We start from the raw sequence: 27,478 nt of genomic DNA, 5'->3' as shown, positions 1-27,478 counted from the left end.
GTAAGCATTTTCAACCTTTTGCCTGGGGTCAAACTTAATCTTCACTTGGCTCCAGAAGAAGAATGCTGCAACCTTAATGACTTAAAGAGTCACAAAGGCTGAGACTGCAGAGCATCTGGAAACTTAGCAGCTATTCATGAGGTAAGGGACAAGCAGAAGGGGTAAGCCTCAATATCTGCATATAAAATCTACATAAATCTTTGACAGATCACTAAACAATTTATAACAAAGATTTTAGGGGTGTGGCAAAAAATCAACCAGTGAACATCGACATTTTAGAAATCAATGAGCAAAAATGGACCAGAATGGGTGAATTTAATTCAGATAAACATTATATCTACTACTGTGGGCAAGAATTCCTTAGAAGAAATGGAGTAGCCCTCATAGTCAACAAAAGAGTCTGAAATGCAACTCTTGGTGCAATCTCAAAAATGACACAATGATCTCTCTTCATTTCCAAGGCAAGCCATTCAATATCACAGTAATCCAAGTCTATGCCCCAACGGTGCGGAGGAAGCTGAAGTTGAATGGTTCTATTATGACCTACAAGACCTTCTATTACTAACACCAAAAAAAGATGTCCCTTTCATCACAGGGGACAAAAGTAGGAATGCAAAAGTAGGAAGTCAAGAGATACCTGGAGTAACAGGCAAGTTTGACCTTGCAGTACAAAATGAAGCAGGGCAAAGATTCAAGGGATTAGATCCAATGGATTCAAAGGATTAGATTAAATAGGAAAGAGAAAATAAATTAAATAGAAAAAAGAGATTAAATAGATTCAAAGAATTAGATCTGATAGAGTGCATGAAGAACTATGGATGGAGATTACTGACATTATAAAGGAGATGGTGATCAAAACTATCACCAAGAAAAAGAAATGCAAAAAGGCAAAATGGTTGTCTGAGGAAGCCGTATAAATAAATAACTGAGAAAAGAAGAGAAGTGAAAGGCAAAGGAGAAAAGGAAAGATATATCCATCTGAATACAGAGTTCCAAAGAATAGCAAGGATAGATAAAAAAAAAAGCCTTCCTAAGTGAACAATGCAAAGAAATAGAGGAAAACATTTAATGGGAAAGACTAGAGATCTCTTCAAGAAAATTAGAGCTACCAAGGGACTATTTCATGCAAAGATGGCCACAATAAAGGACAGAAATGGTATGGACCTAACAGAAGCAGAAGACATTTAGAAGAGGTGGCAAGAATACACAGAAGAATTATATAAAACAGATTTTCTTGACCCAGATAACCATGATGGTATGATCGCTCACCTAGAGCCAGACATCCTGGAGTGTGAAGTCAAGTGGGCCTTAGGAAGCATTACTATGAACAAAGCTAGTAAAAGAGATGGAATTCCTGATGCACTATTTCAAATCCTAAAAAAAAAAAAAAAAATGATGCTGTTAATGTGCTGCACTCAATATGCCAGCAAATTTGGAAAACTCAGCAGTAGCCACGGGGCTGGAAAAGGTCAGTTTTAATTACAATCTCAAAGGAAGGCAATGTGAAAGAATGTTCAAACTACCACACAATTGCACTGTTCTCACAAGCTAGCAAAGTAATGCTCAAAATCTCCAAGTGAGACTTCAACAGTACCGAGAGCTTCCAAATGTGCAAGCTGGATTTAGAAAAGGCAGAGGAACCAGAGATCAAATTGCCAACATCAGTTGGATCACAGACAAAGCAAGGGAGTGCCAGAAAAACATCCACTTCTGCTTTATTGAATATGCCATAGCCTTTGACTATGTGGATCACAACAAATTGTGGAAAATTCTGAAAGAGATGGGAATACCAGACCACCTCTCTTGCCTCATGACAAATCTGTATGCACATCAAGAAGCAACAGTTAAAACCAGACATAGAACAATGGACTGGTTTCAAATGAGGGGAGGAGTAAAACAAGGCTGTATATTTTCACCCTGCTTTTTGAACTTATATGCAGAGTACATCATGTGAAATGCCTGGTTGGATGAAGCACAAGCTGGAATCAAAACTTCCTAGAGAAATATCAACCTCAGATATGCAGATGACACCACCCTTATGTCAGAAAGTGAAGAGGAACTAACGAACCTCTTGATGAAAGTGAAAGAAGACTGTGAAAAAGCTAGCTTACAACTCAACATTCAAAAAATGAAGATCATGGCCTCTGGTCCCATTACTTTGTGGCAAATAGATGGAGAAACAATGGAAACAAGGACAGGCTATTTTCTTGGGCTCCAAAATCACTGCAGAGGGTAACTGCAGCCATGAAATTAAAAGGTATATGCTCCTTGGAAGAAAAACTATGACCAACCTAGATAGCATGTTAAAAATAACAGACATTACTTTGCTGACAATGGTCCCTCTAGTCAAAGTTATGGTCATGTGGCCACTGGTCATGTATGGATGTGGGAGTTGGACCATAATAAAAGCTGAGCACTGAAAAATTGATACCTTTGAACTGTGGTTTAGAGAAGACTCTTGAGAGTCCCTTGGACTGCAAAGAGAACAAACCATTGAATCCTAAAGGAAATCGGTCCTGAATATTCATTGGAAGAACTGATGCTAAAGCTGAAACTCCAACACTTTGGTCCCCTGATGTGAAGAATTGACTCACTGGAAAAGACCCTGATGCTGGGAAAGATTGAAGGCAGGAGGAGAAGGGGACAGAGGATGAGAAGGTTGGATGGCATCACTGACTTAATGGGCGTGAGTTTGAGCGAGGTCTGGGAGTTGGTCATGGACAGGAAAGTCTGGTGTGCTGCAGTCCATGGGGTCACAAATAGTCAGACATGACTGACTGAATTGATATTCAGAGCAGAATGATTACCGAGTTTTAGTACAGCCAAACTAAATTAGTAGACCATTGCTACAGAAAAACTTAACAGAATGTAAAGGCTCTACAAGAATTTATTCCTGGTGTCTAGAATACAATTAAAACTAGTCAGATATGCAAAAAAGGAAAATAATGCCATATTCCTTTTAAAGTAATCCATAGAAAACCTTCCTAAAAGGCCCTACATATTGCAAATAGCAAAGATTTTCAAACAACTACAATAAATATGTCCATCAACTCAGAGGAAATTTATATATAATGAATGACTGGGAATCACGCCAAAAAAATGGAAATCATAAAAGATGAGCAAAACAGAAATTCTTTGGTTACTGTACTATGTATTTTGAAGTTTCTAAGAAAGTAGGTCTTAAAAGTTCTCATCACAAGACAAGAAAAACAATTTAACTATGTATGATGATGGATGTTATCTAGACTTATTATGGTAATAATTCTATGAAATTTACAAATATTTAATCATTATGTTGTATGTAACATAATTATATCTCAAAAAAGTCCAGAATTATAAAGTACAATTCCTAAAAAATTTTGAAGTTGCTCTATTTGATTAACAGAAGATTAGAATTAGCAGCAGTTACTGAATTTGAAAATATATCAGTAGCAATTATCCAATCTAAGGAACAGAAATATAAAATAAAGAAAAATGAATAGAATTTGAGGGACCTATGAGACAATATTTAATTATAACATCTGTACAAACAGTTCTAGTAAGAGAGAAACTTGAAAGAAAAATATGACCAAAATTATGTCAAATCTGGAAAAGCGTCAACTAATATATCTAAAAGCTCAACAAAACCCAAACAGGATGAATAATAAGAACACCATATCTAAAGAAATTATAACTGCTGAAATTCAAAAGCAAAATGATGATCTTTAAACTAACAAGACTAGAGCCACAGATTAAATATATGCAAAAATAATACAAGTGACAATGACTTCTCAAAAAAGACAACCAAGCCAGCAGATAGCAGTCTAAGGAAAACATTTTCACACTGAAAAGGCAATAATATGATAATACCAATAAATGAGGAGAACTATAATAATGCAACATTAATCAATATTTCAATATTAATCCTTTCACTGTTACCTGAAACTATCACAATATTGTTAATCAACCATATCCCAGTACAAAATAAAAAGTTTTAAAAAATAAGGGCAGAAACAATACCTGATAATCTTGATACATCAAAAGTTGACATAATTTAACACCAAAATTTTTTAAAAATATTTCTCAAACAAGAACTGAAAAGGAATTTCCTGAATCTAATATAGAACAAGTATAAACAACCTATACATAACATTATACTTAGTGGCAAAGATTTAATACTTTCCCCCTAAGATCTAGAATAAGGCAGGAATATTTACTTTCATCACAAGCATTCGATATAACTGGATGTCCTAGCCAGTGCAATAAAGCATAAAATGAATAAACCAGACATTAAAATTTCAAAGAAAACTGCAGTTTCTTCTATTAACACAGTATAATTATTTATATATAAACTAACAAAGAATCAAATAATACTTTAAGAAAAATAACAAAATTAGCAAACTCTCCAAAAATGTTAACATACAGAATCTATGTTTTATAAATACCAATTGAAAAATAAAATTTTATAGTAGCATTAAAAGCAAACATTTCAGAATAAAATTTTAAAAAGGCATTTAAAACTTATACACCAAAAACTAAAACAAACATACAAAAAAACAAAATAATAAAACATTGCTAAGGGATTAGAATGCCAAGTCCGATAGGAAGGCTAAATATTATTAAGATATTAATTCTCCTCAGCAACATCAACTTAGTTTCTTTTTTTCTTTAGTGGAAATTGGCAAGCTTTTTCTAAAAATATTTATGAAAATGCAAAGGTCCTAGAATAGCCAAAAGAATCTTTAAAACAAGCGTATGCTGCTGCAGAAAGGACTTTCAATAGCTGACTGAGTTAGGCAGAATGCTAAGAAGGCCCTCAAGATACCCTGAGGTACACAATCTGTGGCTGTGAATATGATGGATTTTACTCTAGTGATTGGCATATGCTATATAAGTTGATTTTAAGAAATGAGGATGATCTGGGTAATCCTGATCTAAACATATGAGTCCTATATATTTAAGTCTAGACATTAGAAACAGAGGAAACTAGGTATTTGAAGCATAAAGTGAAAAAAGTGAAGTCGCTCAGTCATGTCTGACTCTTTGAGACCCCATGGGCTGTAGCCTACCACACTCCTCTGTCCGTGGGATTCTCCAGGCAAGAGTACTAGAGTGGGTTTCCATTTCCTTCTCCAGAGGATCTTCCCAACCCAGGGATTGAACCCGGGTCTCCTGCATTGTAGGCAGATGCTTTACCATCTGAGCCACCAGGGAAATCAAATACATGAAGCATAAGAGGAATTCAACTGAAAGGAAACTTCCATTGCTTGCCTTGAAGATGGAGGAGTCCTACGGCAAGGAAAGTGGGTGGCCTTTGGGAACCGAGATTGGCCCCTAAACATCCAGCTAGAAAATGCCACCCTCAGTTGTACAACTGCAAACAGCTGAATTTTGCCAATAAACTAAATTATCTTGGAACAGCACTGCAAGGTCTAGATGAGAATTCAAACATCTGACACCTTGATTCCAGCCTGTGGGAACTTGAATAAAGAACTTAGCCATGTAGTATCTGTAGTTCTGATATACAGAACTGCAAAATAATCCATGGCTATAGTTTCAAATCTTCATGTGTAGTAATCTGTTACAGAATAATAGAAGCAGTGCTAGTAGCAAAGAATCCACCTGTCAATGCAGGAGACACAAGAGACGCAGGTTCAATCCTTGGGTCGGGAAGATCCCCTGGAGTAGGAAATGGCAACCCACTCCAGTATTCTTGCCTGGAGAATCTTATGAACAGAGAAGCCTAGTGGGCTACAGTCCATGGGATTGCAAAGATTTAGACACGACTGAAGCGGCAGCAACTGATTTAATGACTTACCCCAAATTATAATTAAGTCATTACGAGTTAGGATAGACAAATGAAATAATAACCAAAAACTTATCTGACATATAAATGGCCATTTTATTTTCAAAGCACTCTACAATTAAGAGAAGGAACATTTTCAACAAACGAAGCTGGTACATCTGCTATATCTATGTGAAGAAAAGATGAGCATTTATACCCACTTCATATGACATTCCAATTTTTTTGTGTGAAATGCACCATAAATCTTATTATAAAATTAAAAAACCAAAATGCATTGATAAAAATATACAGGAGAATTAATTCACAACTTGAGGGTAGACAAAGATTTCTTAGGACACAAAAACATTGACTATAAAGAAAACAGTTGGGTTGGTGATGTCAGCAAAACAGTAGAATAGTCAAGACTGGTACTTTCTTTCTTCCCATGGACTCACTGATTTACAATACATAGACCAGTTTCCTCTCTAAGAAACTGACAAACAAGTTGAGAAGTTTTGGGACCCCAAGCAAGTGCAAAACGAGCCAATTCAAAATTGGTTGGTAAATTTGAGACACCCATTCATCATAACCCCCTGGCATATAACACCATACAATTGGGAGGAAGCATCTAGCTTCTGACTTCCTTCTGGGGAATAAAAAGTTGGATGACACACACCCCAAAATTACAACTTACCTGAGGGCTACCTGAGCGACTAACTGGATTTATCTCAAAGCACTGATGGAACTTAGAATATTCTAGAAACCTGAGGGCTCACCTGAAATTGTTCAGAGGAGCAAAAAAAAAAAAAAAAATTAAAAAAGGAAAAGCAAAAAGAAAGTTTAAGGAATTTACAAAAAATTGTCATAAAGAACAATATACACAGCCTAAAGGAAATCAACCCTGAATATTCACTAGAAGGACTGATGCTAACTAAAGCTGAAGCTCCAATACTTTGGCCACCTGATGAAAAGAGCTGACTCATTGGTAACAACAAACATATAAGGTAGTCTAAGAAGGACAAGAGAAAGAGAAAACACCAGAAAGTTTATTTAAAAAAATAATGGCTGAAAATTCCTCAAACCAAAGGAAGAAAACAGACACTACCACGAGGAAGTTCAAAGGACCACAGATAAAATTATTTCAAAGAATCCTCACAGAATTAATTATAATCACATTTTCAAAAACCAAAAACTAAGAATTTTAAAATTAGCAAGAAAAAGGTAGTTGCCACATACAAAGGAAACCTCATAAGACTATCACCAGACTTTTCAGTACAAACCGGGCAGGCCAAAAGGCAGTGAAAATAATGTATTCAAAGTGCTTTAAAAAAAAAAAAAAATCTGCCAAATAACAATGGTGTTCCTGGGCAAACCTGTCTTTCAAAAATGTAGAGAGAAAAAAACTTTCCCAAACCAAAGCTATTCAGTTCAGTTCGGTCGTTCAGTTGTGTCTGAGACACCTTCAAGCTTTCCTAGCAACAAGGTCTTTTCTAAGGAGTTAGTTCTTTGCATAAAGTAGCCAAAGTATTAGAGTTTCAGCTTCAGCATTAGTCTTTCCAATGAACACCCAGGACTGATCTCCTTTAGGATGGACTGGTTGGATCTCCTTGCAGTCCAAGGGACTCTTGAGAGTCTTCTCCAACACCACAGTTCAGAAGCATCAATTCTTCTGCACTCAGCTTTCTTTATAGTCCAACTTTCACATCCATACATGACCACTGGAAAAACCATAGCCTTGACTAGACGGACCTTTATTGGCAAAGTAATGTCTCTGCTTTTTTAATACGCTGTCTAGGTTGGTCATAACTTTTCTGCCAAAGAGCAAGCGTCTTTTAATTTCATGGCTGCAGTCACCATCTGCAGTGATTTTGGAGCCCAAAAAATAAAGTCTGTCACTGTTTCCACTGTTTCCCCAACTATTTGCCATGAAGAAATGGGACCAGATGGCTTGATCTTAGTTTTCTGAATGTTGAGTTTTAAGCCAACTTTTTGACTCTCCTCTTTCACTTTCATCAAGAGGCTCTTTAGTTCTTCTTCACTTTCTGCCATAAGGGTGGTGTCATCTGCATATCTGAGGTTATTTATATTGAACTAAAGCTGAATCTGCCTTAAAAGAAATCTTCACAACTAAACCTACCATAAAAGAAATTCTTCAACATTATGTATGACAAAACCCACTACAATATTATAAAGTAATTAGCCTCCAACTAATAAAAATAAATGAAAAAAAAAAGAAATTCTTCAACATTAAATCTGCTTTAAAAGAAATTCTAAAAGGACTTCTTGAGTAGAAATGAAGGATGCCATATAGCAACATAATGACATAATAAAAGTGTAAAACTCATTGGTAAAAGTAAATATATGAATATATAGTAAATATCACATTACTGTATATGGTAGGTAAGTCATTTGCTATTTAGGTAAAAAGTCAAAAGAGTATGAAAAATAACTATAACTCAAAACTACATTTATGGATATGTGCATGTATGCTCAGTCACTCAGCTGTGTCTGACTCTTGAGACCTTATGGACTGTAGCCAACTAACTCCTCTGCCCATGGAATTCTCCAGGCGAGAATACTGGAGTTAGTTGCCATCTCCTCCTCCAAGGGATCTTCCAGACCCAGGGATAGAACCCAAATCTCTTGCATCTTTTGCATTAACATGCATATTCTTTACCACTTCATCATGTTAATAGATACACAATATAAATAGACAGAAATTGTAACATCAAACACAAGTATATCAGAAGGGAAATAAAAGTGTAGACTTTTCTTGTATATGATTGAACTATTGTATATGATTTAAAGCTGTTAAAATCTAAAATAGACTACTATATTTTACGTAAGCCTCATGGAAACCATAAATATTACAACTATGAAAGTTACATGAAAGGAAAATAGGAAAGAATCACAGCACATAAAAAAATAACAATGAAGCACAAAAGAAAATAGAAAAAGAAGAAAAGAGCTAAAGGATAGAAAACAAAATGGAAATAACAAATGTTTCTATATCAGTAATTAACTGTCAACTGATTCAGGCATAGAGTAGCTAGCTGTATGTATAGAAAAACAAAACTAAAAGAAAAAACCAAGATTCAGCCAACTACAACAGCCTCACTTTAGATAAAAAGACACATAGTCAAAAGTAACGAAAAAAGATGTTCAATGCAAATAGTTCAACGCAAAAAGAGCAGGAGTGAATTTAAGTGTATCAGACAAAATAGACTTTATGTCAAAAACCGTCACAAGAACATATCTCAGACCATACAAAAATCAATTTAAAATTGATTAGAAACTTAAACATAAGGCATGAAACTGTAAAATTCCTAGAGGGAACATACCGGAAAATCTTTGTAACATTGGTTTTGAAAATGATTTCATGGATATGACACCAGAAGCACAGACAATAAAAGCAAATATGAACAAGTGGAACTGCACTGACTAAAATACTTCTGCTTTCTACAGATATTCAACAAGGTAAAAAGGAAACCTACAGAAAGGAGGAAAATATCTATAAACCATATATATAATAAGGGGTTAATTTTCACAATACATAAAAACTCCTACAATTAAATAGCAAAAAATAATAACAATTAAAAATTGAACAAAGGACTTCAATAGACATATCAAGAAACAGCCAGTGCGTGTATGAAAAAATGTTTGAACTCACTTTATCAGGCAAATGAAAAACAAAACCACAATGATATATCACCTCACAGTTGTTAGGATGGCTACTACTAAAGAAACAAAAGACAAGTTTTGGTGAGGATGTAGAGAAATTGGAACCTTTGTACACTTGGTAGAGGAATGAAAAATGGTGCGGTCACTATAAATAATAGTATATAAGTTCTCTAAATATTTAAAATATAGCTACCACGACCTGTGCTGTGCTTAGTCACTCAGTTGTGTCAGACGTTTTGCAACCCTATGGACTGTAGACCACCAGGGTCCTCTGTCTATGGGGAGTCTCCAGGAAAGAATCCTGGAGTGGGTTGCCTTGCCCTTCTCCAGAGGATCTTCCCAACCCAGGGAACGAACCCAGGTCTACTGCATTGCAGGCAGATTCTTTACCATTTGAGATACCATGGAAGCCCAAACTACCATATGGTCCAGTGATTACTGGATATTCTGGGTATTTATCCAAAGATTAAAATCAGAATCTCATAGATGTGTTTACTGATGCAACTACCTACAATAGCCAAATTATGGAAACCACATAAATGACCACAGTAGGATGAATGGTTAAAGGAAATGTGATAATATACATATAATGGAATACCACTTGGCTTTAAATAAAAGGAAATCCTGTAATATTAGACAACAAGAATAAACACTCAGGATATTATGCTAAGTGGAATAAATCAGTCACAAAAGGGAAGATACTGACTGCACTTAAATGAGATATCTTAAATAGTTAAACCCAAAGAATCAGAGAATCGCATGGTGTTTGACAGGGGCTAGGCAAAAAGGGATATGGAGAGTTGCTATTCATTGGTATAAACTTTTGTTTATCAAGATGAATAAATTCTAGAGATCTACTATATAACATTGTTTCTATAGTTAATAATATTATACTGTACATTTAAGAACTTTTTAATAGAAAAGATCTCAAATGTTCTTAGCATGATAACAAAAATTTAGATTTCATCAAAATTTAAATTGTCTACTCAGAGAAATCATTACAGACATAAATAGACAAGTGATAAAAAGAAAATACCCACAATGAATATATCTATCAGAGGATTTAAACTGAAAATATAGAAAGAAATCTTATAACTTAATTATAAGAAAACTAATAGCATATTTTCTTTAACATGCAAAAAAAAAAAAATACACTCCACAATGAAGACCATGAATGGCCAATAAGCACTTTAAAAATGTCTTCAAATCTGTAAGTCATTGGGAAATTTCATGTTAATATCAAATAAGATACCACAAAATACAAAAATGTGTAAAATATAATTGCTTTAAATATAAAATTTTGGCATGATTATGGAGCAACCATGTCTTTATGTGTTGCTACTAAGAATGTAAACTGTTAGAGTCACTTTGCAAAATGTATTTTTAATTTTTCAGTGTTAAAAAACTTATCCTTTGACCAGAAATTCTACATTTAGATATTTAGCTAATAAAAATGATAATACATGTCTAAAATTAACTCGTACATAAATATTCATATATGAAATTCTAGAACAAGCAAGAGTAGTCTAAGGTTTAAAAAAGAGAAAGAGAAAACAGTGATTTCTATGCAGGGTGTGTGGTGGGGTGAAGACTGGAGATTAATTGGTAAAAAACAGGAGAGAACTCTGGGAAATGTTCTCCATCAAAGCAGGATGTGGATCATATGGGTTTATCCATTTGTCAAAATTGTAAACCTAATTAAACCTAATATGTGTGCTTTTTAATGGATATGAATTTTATGTAAATCATCATCATCTTCTTCTTCCACCATGTGGTTGGTAGAGAGTAAATGGAGGGAGGTTAAAACAAGAATGGGAGATTATTAGTAATCGGTGACTGGAGTAGGAAATGATTCTTGCCTGGAGAATCCCATGGACAGAAGGGGGCTGGCAGGCTTATATACTTTTCTGTATACATTACTCTGTATACATCTGTATACATTACTCTGTATATGTATGAAATTTTCATAATAACTAAAAAATGTTATCCTGTAAAGACAAATCTTTTTCAACTCTTTCCCCATATTATGATCTGTTCTTAAAAAAAAAAAAAGAAAAATAAGACAAAAACAACTCTGTTAAATATCTACTTAGTGTTAGAAAATGATCAAGGTATTCCACATGTTATTCAATGCTTTTAAAAATTCTACAAATCCATCATTATTATCCTTATGTGGTATGCTGTGTGTTGTTTCAGTCTCTCAGTTGTGTCCAACCCTTTGTGACTACATGGACTATAGCCCACCAGGCTCCTCTGTCCATGGGATTCTCCAGGCAAGACTACTGGAGTGAATTGCCATGACCTCCTCCAGGGACCTTCTCAACCCAGGGATGGCACCCAGGTCTCCTGCATTGCAGGCAGATTCTTCATTTGGTATATGCAGAAAAAATATAGGAGTTATGTAACATTACAAAGATTTTGAATGAGATCCTTAGAATTTGAGCCATGTCTACCTGATTCTAAAACCTATGCTTTTTTCACTACATATCAATCAACTGTTCTAATTAATGCTAAATCTTGTTTTTTGAGGAAGTGAGAAATCAGTAATCAGGATGAAAGCAGAAGATACTGGACTTAGTTATTTTATAGAAAGTTTCATAGGAAACTACCGCAATAGAGGTAAATTTTATTTCAATTCAAATTTGATTATTGATACATTCACTTTTTGAGGGAGGTGGCATAAAGTCAAGCCATAGATGAACAAGTTCCAGATAGAGAGCTCAGAGACTGGTGAGGCACAAAGACATAAATGAATCTCTGCCAGTTACTCTATGTCACTAAAGTCCTGTTTCACTGGCAAACAGAAAACAATAGTGATTTTCTTAATATGTAAAAATAGACAAAGAGCAGAGTAGGAATTAGAACACCATTTTGTTGAAAAGAAAGGAAAAGGTTACTTTGTCGACAAAGGTCTATATAGTCAAGCTATGGTTTTTCCAGTAGTCATGTATGGATGTGAAAGTTGGACCATAAAGAAAGCTGAGCACCCAAGAACTGACACTTTTGAACTGTGGTGTTGGAGAAGACTCTTGAGAGTCCCTTGGACTGCAAGGAGATCCAACCAGTCCATCCTAAAGGAGATCAGTCCTGAATATTCATTGGAAAGACTGATGCTGAAGCTCCAATACTTTGGTCACCTGTTGTGAAGAACTGACTTCTTAGAAAAGACCCTGATGCTGGGAAAGGCTGAAGGCAGGGGGAGAAGGGGACAAAAGAGGATGAGATGGTTGGATGGCATCACCAACCTGATGGACATGAATGTGAGCAAGCTCTGGGAGTTCATAACAGACAGGGAAGCCTGGCATGCTGCCGTCCATGGCGTCTCAAAGAGTTGGACATGACTGAGCGACTGAACTCAAGGAACATGTGTTGTGGCGAATAACTTGTAGAAGGGAGGGTGTGTCATTTAGAGTTCAGTAGAGAATGAGAAAAAAATGGAACATATGTATATACATAAAGATAAATGCTCCTTTAAGGAATTAGTCACTATGACTGTAGAGCTGCAAAGTCCAAAATTTATAGGCTTGGGAAAATCAGGTAAGAAGTTGCAGGTTTGAGGCTAACAACTGTAGGGCAGACCAGCAGACTAGAAACTCGCAATCAATGTTAGTCCTGAAGCAGAATTCCTTCTTCTCCATAAAGCCTCAGTTTTTGCTCTTTAAAAGTTTTCATCTAACTGAATGTGACCCACCCACCTTTTCAAGAGCAGTGACCTTTACTTTAAAACAACTGATTCTAGGTATTAATCACATTTACAAAGTACCTTCACAGCTACATGGGGACTAGTGTTTGACCAAACAACTGAACCCCAGAGCCTAACCAAGTTGACATGTAAAAATAACCATTACAGAATCTGAGAAACAGAAAGGCAGTGAGGTCCAGAGGTTCACTGGGAATAAGACTAAAGAGCTTTGTGAAAGGAAATGTCTAATCTTCAGCATTTACTTTTATGCTATATAGTGCTATGCTATAAATTCTATCATTTCAAGTAATTGTATGTGAGACACACACATTTCTCGTGTGAATAATATTTGGGGAATAAAGTAACTATATTCATTGCTTAGGCCAAAAAATGAGAAAATGGCATAGAATGTTCTCTATGACTGGTTGATCTATAACTTTTAATATTTCAGCAGATAGAGGAAGTCAAACCAGAAGAGATCTGGAAGAAGATGAGTCAACCCTCTCTATGAGAATTCCCAGAGATATTAGGAAGGGCACAAGGTTCTCATGCACATGGGATGGAATTCAAGCTAATGTTTTTGAATCCCAAAAGTCAGTGTACATTAGCTCATAAAACAGCTCAGACAGCCAAATTGCAGGTTATGAGCCTAAAACCAAAAGTTGTTTAGAGATTTTGTGAAATTTTCTATCAGTGGGATCTTCCAAAACATGCAGAAGCTTGGGACATTGAAATAAGTCATTAGATATCCCTTAGGTTATGAAAACTATTGCCTAGAAATTCATTTATTTTTTATTCCCCATTAAAGTGTGAACAAAGGTAAGGAAAGTATTATGGCAGAGCTTCTGTTTTGTATGTATGCCAGGGCAGAATAAAATATGTCCTATTAGGGGAAGGATTAATAGATCCTCCGCTTGAAGTGAAGTTTAAAAAAACACTTCCCAAAACAACCTCTAGTGAGGGAGTAAACCCAGTTTCGAAAACCCTGAACTGTAATTTACATTCCCATTTGGGAGTAAAGCTCAGCAAACAGTTTCAGGAAAAATTCCCCTGCTCAGCCTTTAGCAAAACAGGAATTTGCCATTTCTCTATAAAGTTTTGCAGGGTCAATGCAAAAGTAAATCTCATTATTTTCCTCAAATTCACTGAGGTATATCTTCTGTAGTGCCTGTAATCTATAATCCAACTTGTTGTTTTTAAGTAGATACGGGTGTAAATATTTGAAGACAGACTATTTCTGTTTCCATGTAGAACAGAAATCTCGAAATATTTAAGCATTATTATTTTCATTTCTCTAAAGTCTGGAAAACCTCATCATGGTAGGTGATGATTATAAAGAATCTAAGAAAGGCTAGCATTGCTATTTTGATGGGCATCTTGGCAAAACATAAAGAAGGAGATGAGGCAGTAATGATGTTGATGTGTGTTTCAGATACATTTTCATGACAAAACTGATATTCTCCTCTTTCTCTGTCCACATTTTTAAATTGCTCTGTTTCAACACATTAGTCAATTTCCATTTGCCTCAGTTTCTTCTTTTATAAAATTGGATGTACTTATTCTACAAATATTTATTGATCATTCACTGTGAGTTGGGCTCTGTACTAGGTATGAGAATACAGAAGAAAACTAAACATTACCTATCTTCCCCAAAATGGGATAAATATGTAAATATTATAAGGCAATATGGGAATCCTTGGTGGCTCAGTGGTAAAGAATCCACCTGGAAAGCAGGATACACAGGAGACGTGGGTTCAATCCCCGTGTTGGGAAGACATCCTTGGAGGAGGAAATGGCAACCCACTCCTGTATTCTTACCTGGGAAAGATGCATAAACATTATAAGACAATAGAAAAGCACCACCAACTCATCATTTTCTAGAGACAAAAAGTAGAGGTTAAAAATGCTGAGTTTCAGCAGGAAAGCAAACTGTTTGATTTTGGAAATGTTGAGAATAAGTAGAATGCAGAATTTACAAGTAGACGTCTAGAAGCAGTTTAAAATATGTGTTTACAGTCAAACAGATTAAAATAGCTAAAAATGGTTGGGGATTAAATGAGATTATGAGTAAGAGTACTTTGGTAACTTAAAAGCATCACGCAAGTGTGATTTCTATATATATGTGCTGATAGCAAGCAACAGAAATATGAATTATTATTACATTTATGTGAAATTAGCAGTAAACTAATTTGCAGTTGTTTTATGTTGATTTTAAAGAACTCAATCTTTCATCCAAGTAGAATATTCTAATTTAGAAAGTCAAATAAAGTTTCTCCAAGACAAAGCATTTTCTGTAAGCATGTGTTAGTCCATCAGTCTTGTCCAACTCTTTGTGACCCATGGACTACAGCCTGCTAGCCTCCTCTGTCTATGGAATTCTCCAAGCAAAACTATTGGAGTGGGTGGCCATTACCTTCTCCAGGGGATCTTCCAGTCCCAGCGATTGAAGCCAGGCTTCCTGCATTGCAGATGGATTCTTCAGTGTCTGAGCTACCAGGTTAAGACCTTTCTATAAGTATATATTACCCATAATACAGATGCTTCATAAATGTTGTTGACTCATTAGCAAATGGGAGAGAGTTTTACACAGTGATGGAAGAAAAAATTAACACTTATTGCCAAATGCAACCAAATATGTACTCTTGAGATCTTTAGCTTTAAAGCCACACTATCCAAAAATGGAATTCATAAGGGATCACAGACTCTAATCATCACATCATTATCATAACCTTATAATATCTGAGGAATAGATATTACACAAAAGGGCTTTCATTGTGTAATTTATAGGGATAGCCTAATTGATTCCTCCAATCCCATGAGGATGCTGTGCTAGACCCAGTAGATGAGGGTGGTCAAAGTAAGAGCTCTGCACTCAGGCTAGATTAGAAATTTGGCTCCAATGCTTACTATCACCCCATGTGGTGATTTGAACAATTTAAATCTGTCACAATATCTTCACCAATATAAAGTTTAATAATAACATCTGTCTTAGGGCTTTCTAAGGGTGAAATGAGGTAGTTTATCTAAAGTTGTTAAAACAGTGCCTAGAATATATTTTTTAAAATAAATACCACCTTTTGCTGCTAGACTACAATATTTTTCTACTTACTTTTGTCATACATGAAATTTTTATGAACATATCTAAATCTAATCTGTACAAATTAAGAGATATATTTGATTCTAAAGTTTCAGAGTAAAGTTTTCTTTTTGATCTTGCTTGTATCATTTGAGTGATATTTATTCATCTTGTCTTTGAAATACTTCCATACAGACATTCATAATTGAAATTGTATCTTTTCACTTAAACAGGATAACAAATTTAGGATAAGTGTCATTTGGAAGTAGTGAGTACATTAGTAGCCATAAGACTGATAAAACAATGAATGGAATGATTGCTTTAGTCTTCATCCCAGGAGAATTATAAGAATTGGCAACTGCCTGTCCCTTAAGACAGTCAGAATACTAGATTGTCTGATCCCTGCTGGTAGTTCCTAGCTCCGAGATTCTATGATTTAAGTAACTCAGAATGAACACACCCTTATGATGCCTTTGTCTATGGGTTTGTGTAAAAGTAGTATATATTTATGGAACTTCCCGGTGGCTCAGCAGTAAAGAATCCACTTGCAATGCAGAAAGACATAGGAGATGCAGGTTTGATCTGTGGGTTGCGAAGATCCCCTGAAGGAGGAAATGGCAACCCTCTCCAGTATTCTTGCATGGGAAATCCTATGGACAAAGGAGCCTTGTGGGCTACAGTCCATGGGGTAGCAAAAATGTCAGACATGACTCAGCACACACACACACACAACACATATTTATATATAAAAAATGACATTACACCTTACACTTGCATCTGATTATATAATCAGCTTTTGTTGGACTTTTGTTCAAATCTCTCACCTCGTTTAATATTACTTTTAGTTACAATATATATTCTCATGTCAATGACTCAAGTTACTGCTGATGTGCTTGAGACAGTATGTGTGTGTGCATGTTTTCAGTCACTCAGTCATGTTCAACTCTTTGCAACCCTGTGGACTGTAGCCCCTCCAGCTCCTCTGCCCGTGGAGTTTTCTAGGCAAGAATTCTAGAACAGGTTGCATTTTCTACTTCAGGGGATCTTCCTGACCCAGGGATGGAACCTGCGTCTTTTGCATCTCCTGTATTGGCAGGGGGATTTTTACCAATGTGCCACTTGGGAAGCCCTTGAGATATTACACTCCTATTTAATTAGTTTTCTTAAATGGGATTTTTAAAAGCAAAACACTATCCAAATCTTATTTGTATTGGTATGGTTCTTTGCAAATTTGTATACACACAACAATGTAGTATGAACTTCTCTCAGAAATGACCTACAGCAAAGAACACCAAGTATTCAGAACCTCTGTTTTTTGCTGTTTTTTTTAACAGCATATCAGTAATGCCTGCACTTTGCTAATGACTTTAAATGTTAAATTAAGTCATATTCAAATTTCTCAAAATCTGCTTTAGTTCTTATCACCTTTGGCAGCCAGTTTCCAAATCCTCACTCTTATACTATCAGAATCCTCTTGTGTATTGTCTGACAGATGAGATGAGTTTATGGTGATCCCCTTCTCTAGGTTTCAAAATATTAAGTCTGAATCTAAACATGGTTAGCAAATAACTAGGGGGACTTTTCTAAACATGATTTAATACACTGAGCTTCAATTTGAATAGTCTTGTATCTACCCAGGAAACAGACTGGTTTGCTCATATAAACCACAGCTATGTATTTTTTTATAGTCTCTTAAATTACTAAGCTGCAAGTTAGCCTAAAGACAAATTTTTATTTTATTTAAAACACATATCATCTTACTTTTCTTTTTAGGACTAAAAAAGCATTTTACAATAAATATGAGAAAATGTAATTTATGAGCTATAAATCTATGTGGTTTTTAAAGGATAGTGAAGACTAATGATCTGGGGATGGGGATAAGGATAATTTCAAAATAACCTCCTAACTCCTTATTAAATTTAAAATAAAATAATTCTCCACACCACCTAATTAAAATAAACAAACTAGTCTCCATTGTAAACACTCTGTTTCTTTCACACCACCCCTAATCCTTTCCCCTCACTTTGTGCTTCATAAAAAACATCTATAAATATGCTGAGACAGGATACATTTTCACTAATAAAAGATGGGTCAAGGAGTGATCTCTCTATAACATAATATCTAAATAAAGACAATTATATTCAACATTTACTAAACATTATTTTTCAAAGAATTTAGTTACAAAATACACACACAGACACACACACAGACACACACACATAGACACACACAATCCCAAACTATACCCTGCCCCATTATGATTCAGCTGAAAATTTAGACTTTTCAGTCCCATTATAAAACTCATCCTGAAGTACTCTATTATCTCACTGTATCACCAATTAGGAGGATTTATCCATATGTATATGCTAAAACTGGTTACCTAAATAACTCGGATTTAAATTTCTCTAATTATCCTTTATCTTTCTCATATAAGCTAAGAAGCAGATATGCAAGACAAAGATGGTCACATTGCTTTTCTAATTATTTGGGATTTCAGAACCAAAACAACAACAACAAAAACAATTAGCAACCCCATATAAAAACATATTTGTTGTTAACTTTGATTTCTAAGATCTTCATTACCATATTCCCATTTATCTGTGTAGTGGGAGCATTGCTCGTAGCTTACTAAGTCATGGAAATATTGAAGCATTAGTCAATACTTTAAAAGCACTTTATAAGGCCATTGTAATGTGCAGTGTAATGAATTCTTCAAAGACTTTTATTGATTTCATTTGAGAAAAGAATAATTTATTATAATATGAATTGGACTGTGAATATAATTAAATTTATGGGAATTATTCTAGAACCAAAAGATGTTGGTTTCTCCCAGCACATCTATTTCAGTATTGAAACATATCATCAGATATTACAAATAGCTCTCAATATATTGTGACTATTCTGTCTTTAGGTAACGGTCCTTAATTGAACTAAATTCAGTCAGCATTTATGTATTACATGCCCAGTATGTACCAAACATTCATTTTCTACTAGAACATGATGAAGAACAAGGCAGACAGACTCATCATTCTAGATAAGAATCTGAAGCTTCTGGTAATGACTAAGTCTCTTCTATCTTGCCTTTACCCATGTGTTAAAACCCAAATGTTGGAATCTGGCCCCTTGTATGTCATTCTAAGTATAAATTCTGTTATATCTCACAGTACAGTCTACATGACTAACAAGATTTTTGAAGTCTCTGCAACTTTGCCTCTTCCTTAAGTGCCACATGCAAGCTTGTAACTGATGAATGTTTCCTCACATAAATTAAGCTTTGCTACTTCTATGTACTCCTGTGACTTCTTTAAAAAGTGGAATAACTTTCATGCTTCCACAGCACTTTGTAATATATTCCAATTTTAACACTTATGCTACATTGTAAATACCTATGCCTGCCCTCTGCATTGTACTGTAAACTTCTTGAAAGGGAAGACTACATTTTCTTCACTTCACTGCTCAGACAAAAACCTCAATATGTGGTACACAGAACACATTTTAAAAATGTTTAATTTAATCAATTATATTTTACTATGATTGAAGGTAATAAATTTTAAAATTATATAGTCTGGAAAAATTTTTTTCAAAATTGATTCATTTAAAAAATATGTCCAATAGTACAAATAATGTGAAAATCATAAAAAATTCTGGTAGAGTTAGAATCAAATATACTATGCAAATTTTTTGTCCAATATTTCAAAGTAATATACCATGCAGTTTAAGGTGTTCTTATTCAAGCTCTCCTGGTACATTTCAGTTTAATACTGAAACATATATATTGTATATAAATGTTATGAATCTAGATAATTATATAATTTATAATTTTATTAATCAAAGGGAAAAAGTATCAAATAATAGGGATTACTTTTAAAAAATATGGCATTCAGGACAATGCCAAACACAAGAAGCTATGCTGTAAGAATAGGTAATAACATGGGAAATGTTTAAAAATAATTTGTTCTGAAAAGTTACAAAACAATATAAAAAGAATGCCAACTGCAATAAAATAAAATTTGAGTGTGATTATTTATGTGTATAAATTGACATGCACTGAGAAAAACAGGTATATCTCTTGGGGATAAAAGCAATATCAGCCTAACAATATTCCTAGGAAAAAACTGATATACCTTTTAAGCTGTTCAGCAAAATGCCTCACATAAATTGAACTAAACCTGGATTATTTAAACCTCAAAATAATATTTTTTAATTGTCATTGATTTGCATTTCTATCTTTCTTCACTTGAAATTTTCTAGAGTTTCTTTTGTTCTAGAACATTAAATATTGTTTTCACTATTATGAATAAATTATAAAAGAGCACTCAACTAGCAAAATGCTATAAATATGACCAACAAAACATATCCAGAAAGCAATTATTCTATAACCTACTCTGTCTCTTACTGAAATCATCTTTCTCTTGGAATCCCTATCGTATCTCCTTCTTTTTAGGCACCATTTGAAAGAATACAGATCATGTAAGAAGAAACAGCCCCAACAGTATATTTAAAATGTTACCTACACCATGTTATTGATCACTTTATATTTTTTTTTCTTTTGAGGTCTTATATTTTTCTGTTTCAGATTTTTTTTTCCATTTATTTTTATTAGTTGGAGGCTAATTACTTTACAATATTGTAGTGGTATTTGCCATACATTGACATGAATCAGCCATGGATTTACATGTGTTCCCCATCCAGATCCCCCCTCTCACCTCCCTCTCCATCCCATCCCTCTGGGTCTTCCCAGTGCACTAGCACTTTAAAATGTTGAATTAACCACTAGCCAATGGCCATCGATGTGGCTGAGAAAGGGTAAATTTTGAGCCTACTCTTGCATGTCCCATGATCCTAAAACTATGCCAGATCTATAGCTGTTACCCCTATGATGACCATTTTTTCAGTCTATGTGCTTTCCCTACTACTGGGAATATTATTCTATTAACATCTGTCATTCCAATACAACAAATTATCTGACTCAAGGCATTTATTTAGTGCAAATTAGAGATAATGTCAACACTAGAAGTGCATATCCATTTGTTAATTTGAGTGCCTGCCACTTTTCAGTAATCCATAAAATGAATAGCAGTTGCACCAACGTGGAAGACAAAAAAAAAAAAAATCCTTGTCTAATCCTCTGGAAAACACTTTTGTATTTTATAGTTCACCAAGTGGTACTTTTGGGAAATATGTATATTGGGAGAAGAAAAAAGTTTATTGACTGCTATTTTTCAATTTTATTTTGCTTTTCTATTTTGTTTCCAAATTGAGTTTCAGTGTTAAGATATTTATTTCTAGTGTAAGTTGAAGATAGAACGAGTAGACATTTTCTTATAAATCAACTTAGAATGCTGTGGATATTTTTCTTCCTAACTATTTTACGAAATTGCCACAATTCATGTATTTGATCATGAAACACAACATTAAGCATCAGTTGGAAGTACTGTAGAAAAGTACTTTTAGGAGAACCATTATGAGAAAAATTATAATTTTTCATCACAGTTGTTTTTTCTGATAAAAGTAAAGGCTAATTACTTTGGACTTCAAAGCATTTGGATAATTTCTCAGTAAGAGAAACTGTGAAAACTGAAGTGTTTCTGCTTAAAAAGGAAACCAGCATACACATGCAATATAGTTGTAAAATTAGGATTCATTTTCAATATTTAGCTGCCAGCCCGTAAATTTTAATTGACAGGATGTAAACTAGATACTTATAGGAAGATTTGGTGAACTAAGGAAAAAGACTCAAGTACAACACAGACTGACATTGTTTGAGTATAATAACTTGGATTTTTAAAGTGACAGTACTATAGATCTTAAACACTATGGGCAAATGCTCATTAAACCTTATTCATGGAGCTTTTCATAGCTTTACCTATTGCTCTTTCTTACCCATTTTCCTCTTCTAGAAAGTTAAGAAAACAAACAGGTATGATGTATTTTGCTTTATTTTTACTTAAGAGAAATGGAAAAGCTTAGTATTTAAATAGAGCTGAAATTACAAATACCAGAACCATGCTGGCATATTAGCAGTGAGAGTTGGACTGTGAACAAAGTTGAGTGTCGAAGAATTGATGCTTTTGAACTGTGATGTTGGAGAAGACTCTTGAGAGTCCCTTGGACTGCACAGAGATCCAACCAGTCCATCCTAAAGGAGATCAGCCCTGGGTGTTCATTGGAAGGACTGATGCTGAAGCTGAAACTCCAATACTTTGGCCACCTGATGTGAAGAGCTGACTCATTGGAAAAGACCCTGATGCTGGGAGGGATTGGGGGCAGGAGGAAAAAAGGGGATGACAGAGGATGAGATGGCTGAATGGCATGAGTTTGAGTAAACTCCGGGAATTGGTGATGGACAGGGAGGCCTGGCATGCTGCGCTTCATGGGGTCACAAAGAGTCGGACACGACTGAGCGACTGAACTGAACTGAGGCACCACAACTCAGTCCTGAGTGGTCTCACAGTTGGACACTCTGCTCAAGGCCATTCTGCAAGGGGCTCTCCATCAATATTGCTGGTTGTGGGTCTAGATCCACTTAGTGAAGCAAGAAACACACTCCATTCAACAGAAAGTATAGAAAAGCTATTAGTGACAGTGCAGCTATATTGGAAGACAAATGGAACAAAGAGATTATGAATGCATTTAGCAGGCCAAATTTAAAATGGAACTCATTTGTTTACTAGCCAAAGTTTTTGTTGTTGTTATTGTTGTATTTAAGCCAGTTTAGTTGGTTTCATTTCGTTCAATAATAAATGCCTTATTTTGAACTTTTCTTCTTTAGTAACTGACTCCTCACTTTAAAAATATTCCAAGCACTGAAACTCATATGAGTACTCCAATCACTATAATCATTGTGTTTGCATCTGAATTTTAGTTTCAGGGTGATTCATTATTTTTATCACTAGTAGAAATACAATCTGTCTCCATACATTCTGATCTTTGAGAAGAGTAAGGAAAGAATTGGTGGGAGAAAGTTGAATTGCCTGACAATCACATTCCCTCTATGTGTGTGTGTTTGCATATGTGTATGTGCGCTCACTCAGTCGTGTTTGACTCTTTGCAACCCCATGGACTGTAGCCCGTTAGGCTTCTTTGTCTATGGAATTTTCCAGGCAAGGATACTGTGGGTTGCCATTTCCTACTCCAGGGGATTTTCTTGACCAGGGAACAAACCTGTGTCTCCTGCATTGGCAAGTAGATTCTTTATCACTGTGCCCCCAGGAAGCCTCAATGCCCTCTATAGCAGTTACAAATCATTTGAAATACATAATTTGAAAAGCTGTAACTGATAGTGGCATTATCATAAGACCACTCTAAAATCAACTAGCATTACACCGAATGCCTTGGATTTCCAAGGGTTTCAACATGAATGCATATTTCTAGGTTTCTACACAATAAATATGAAACCCATATATTTCTTTTTAACCAAAATCTTCCTGTTCAAAATCTACACCTGCCTCCACAATATTTTAATAGCTTATTTTCAAAAGTTAATTTTTCCCTGTAAAATTTTAAAGGCAGAAGTCTCTTAAGACATCTGGCATTATTTTTAGTTTACCTATTATAATAAAATTACGAGGTGAACTCTTTGCTATTTTCTTGTTTTTTATTCAAGTCAAATGTTCATGGGTTATTACTTAGATTTATGCTCACAGGCAAAAGAGAAATTTTCCACTTGCAAAGAGAAACAGTTTGTTGGGGCTGAGAGGAAGACAGTATATAAAATGAGTGAGCACTAGAACATTTCTAATTGTTGAGCTTTTAATGCTGCTCCTTAACAGACAAAAGATGTTCAGTTGAAACTTTGTTCATCCACCTTCTGCAGATAAAAACAAAAATTGAACTAGGAAGAATTTCCTAGTAGTTTTTCACTTGCAAATCTGTTTCACAGGAGCACAACACATATGTTTCAATGCTTATATTGTCATTGTTTCTTTTTTTCTTTCTTTTTTTCCTTTTCCAACTGGGCACACAATATGCACCCAACATACCTATAAAAGGTTGACTGAAAAATCACATTTTATAGTCTGCCAAAGGAATGTTTGTATTAAATTGCTTCAGATGGAGAAAGTTTCATTGTGATCAGAACCCAAGAGATATAAAAGGGCCATAAACTTTGGGTCATAATGTGAGTTTATAAGCCTGGCTTCTACTTAATTTAAATTATAGTGGCAGTGCAAGAAATTGTGGTTTACCAATAGCACTAGGCCTCAGGCCAAATGCTTTTGTTCCACTAGCTGCCTGGATATCCGCCTCTGTTGGAAAGAGTTAATGGCCTTGCATAGATATTTCTTGTAATTCGTCATGTGAGAAAAATAAAAGTTAGTAATCACACAAAGGCACATGTATTACTAAGGTTTACAATTATAAAGTAGTGAGTATAGTATAGACTCCATTTTATAAACTTTTTGTTTTTTTGGTTTGTTTTGCTTGGCTTTTTTGTTCCTGGATTAGTGCCAGCATTCAAATATCTGCCTAGAGCTGGTGCATGAGCTCTAGAGAGAGGATGGATTTAGCATCTCCATTTAAAATTAAAGTTTACCTTATAATTTAGTCCAATTTGACTGAATACATCTGTGATTTTTTAGTTCCCCAAATTGGACATTACAAATCAAAATTATATTTATACTAAGATAAATTATATTCTTGTTTTCTACTCTATCTATTTGACTTTTAAAGCATACAGCTTTCTATACAAAAGATGCTGGAACATAACAGACAAACTCGATTTGCCTAATCTTTGACCATATCTGTTTGGTGAGTTTTTTAAAAGATGAAAATGACACAAGGGCTTTGATTAAATCCAGTCAGCTTTAGCATTTATCCTAAAGTCTAATATCATAGCATACTAGCAAACTGAAGAGAAAAAAAGTACAAAAAGGCATTTTACCTTATTATTATTTTCCCAATTAAACATATAAAATTATATCTTAGAATTTTAAAATATTAACCTCAAGCTGTATTTTTATGGTATAAAGTAATGTCACAATAACAAAGAAAAATAAATGACAGAAACTAATATCTGGAAAGGAAACAATTTAAACATCACAACATCTGTATATATGTTTTAATTATTCTATAAACAAGATTTTATTGCAAATTCAGCTTAGTAAAATATTTCTCAAATAAACATTCTGTAGCTAAAATACATGGTAGACAATGAATAATAGCAGATAGGTACTACAGTAGAGCAAAAATAAATAAATAAAGGCATATTTAAATGGTGTATTTAGGTAATAAAACTTACATTGTGGAAAGTCTATTGCCATATTAGCTGTGTATTCATATCCATGGTGCCTAATTCCTGGTCTTAATTTGATTCTTGAGATAACATTGTAGCTTGGAAGGAAGCTGAGAGGTTGTCTAGTTCTATCTGTCACTCGGGGAAAGACTCTTTTACAAAGGTAACTTGTATTTCCAGTATCTTCTTATATACTTTCAGTTCAAGTAGATTCATTGCCTAGAAGTGTCCAGTCTGCTTTTTAAGAGTTCCAATTAATATGTTCCTTTTATTGGATCAAAAGTGGCCTCTCCCTGACTTCCTTTCTAAGTCATAAACCTACTTGAGTCACAAAGAGTAACTTTTATCCATATTTCACATATGATCCCTTTAAATAGCTAAGGCAGGTATTATGCACCCCTAATATCTATCTTTCTACAGACAAAATGTTCCCATTTTCTTCAAATGCTTAACAGACACATTTTTGGTATAATGTCCCTCATGTGACGAGTGTACTCAGTCCCACTGTTCTCTGGTCTGGGATAATTCCCTCTCTTTTTCAGTCTCCTTACTATTAATGCAGCCTACCATCAGGCTGGACTTCCCTGGTGGCTCAGTGGGAAAGAATTCACATGCCAATGCAGGAGATGCAGGTTTGATCCCCTGGAGAAGAAAATGGTAACCCACTCCAGTATTGTTGCTTGGGAAATTCCATGTACAGAGGAGCCTGGTGGGCTAGTCCATGGGGTCACAAAGAGTCAGACACAACTTAATGACTGAACAACAACTGGGTTGCTTTTCTGGCATAATAACTCACTGTTGATAAATATTAAGCTCACACTCAATGAAGTCAGTAAGTATGACAATGTGAAACATTTCTTTCCTATCCTACACTTACACAACAAATATTTTGAACCAAGTCACCAGACTTTATAATTATTCCATAGGATTTTCTCTCATTAATTTCAATTCATTCTTTCAGCTTATTGAGATCTCTTTCAGCCTTGACTGTTCTGTCATATGTTAAAACTCCTCAGTAGCATAGCAGTAGTGTCTGCAGACAGAAGTCTTCACACACCACTAACATCCTAACCGTTGACATCTATTTATTATCAATCTCTTGGGAGTATGATATAAGAAGCTACTAAATCAACTATTTGTTATATTAACAAGCTCATACTTCTCTGTCATATTTAGGAAATAATATGTGTGATAATGCTAAATCTCTAGCTTCCCTCTAATCTACCAATTTGGTATACCTATTAAAAATAAATGCCTTTGAAAAGCAAAGTTTGGGGATTTGATGTTTTGCTTCCTAATTCAGTGGACAAACCATTTTTAAATCTTTTAGTCATTTAAGAGGTAAAATGATATTATCATACATCCATTTTTCATATTCACTCCTAATTATATAGTGTTCTCTTTATTCTTTATCTGAGTGGTCAATTATATTGAAAGTTAATATGAAAATGACCCAGATATATACTATTTCAAACACTATATCATATACATTAGCTTATTAAAATAACAAAATGTAATTAGGTATGTTAAAAGTTGCACAATTTTAATATGTGGAAATTGTATACCCAGGGGATTATGTTGAGATAGTATCTAGGTGAGTATAGGGGTTGTTGTCCTTTCTAATGTGCTATTTGGGGAGATGAAAGAAAAACATTGTTGCTTTAAAACAAAAACAAATACAGAACACAGAAGACATGCCCTCTATTTTGATTTAATTTCACTTCAGTAAACTATATGACACTTTAACTTTCCTTCTAGTTATATTTGGAATAACAATCTTTTCTTTCTTCTCTGACTTTTCATATCAATTCCAGATTCCATATTTTGTGTTTAAACCATTACTTTCTGTATGTCTAATTTTGTGTAAGTTACATCATCTTCTCTCTTAACGCTATGGCAAAAAAGTAATAGTAAGTACAAAACAATATTAGACTCCTTCAGTAAGTGGAAGATTCCTTTATTTATATTTTTGTATATTTGTTTCTATAAATATATTTATAGAATATTCTATAAGAAGATTATTAACAGATGGCCAATCCCGAG

The 27,478-nt window shown here is 34.6% G+C and overlaps 1 protein-coding gene and 1 non-coding gene across 2 annotated transcripts in view; one reads left to right on the top strand and one right to left on the bottom strand.

Moving 5' to 3' along the window:
• LOC110128007 (GATA-type zinc finger protein 1-like) overlaps positions 1–27,478 on the top strand; it is a 93,046-nt gene that overhangs the window by 29,233 nt on the left and 36,335 nt on the right. The gene's annotated exons all lie outside the window — the stretch shown is intronic.
• On the bottom strand, positions 5,122–5,193 carry TRNAC-ACA (transfer RNA cysteine (anticodon ACA)). The gene has a single exon. It is a non-coding gene; the product is annotated as a tRNA-Cys (tRNA).

The sequence above is a fragment of the Odocoileus virginianus genome, chromosome 5, assembly GCF_023699985.2.
Source record: "Odocoileus virginianus isolate 20LAN1187 ecotype Illinois chromosome 5, Ovbor_1.2, whole genome shotgun sequence".
In the NCBI taxonomy this organism is placed as follows: Eukaryota; Metazoa; Chordata; class Mammalia; order Artiodactyla; family Cervidae; genus Odocoileus; species Odocoileus virginianus.
The sequence above is the reverse complement of the archived record's forward strand: the minus strand, read 5'-3'. Positions and strand labels throughout refer to the sequence as shown.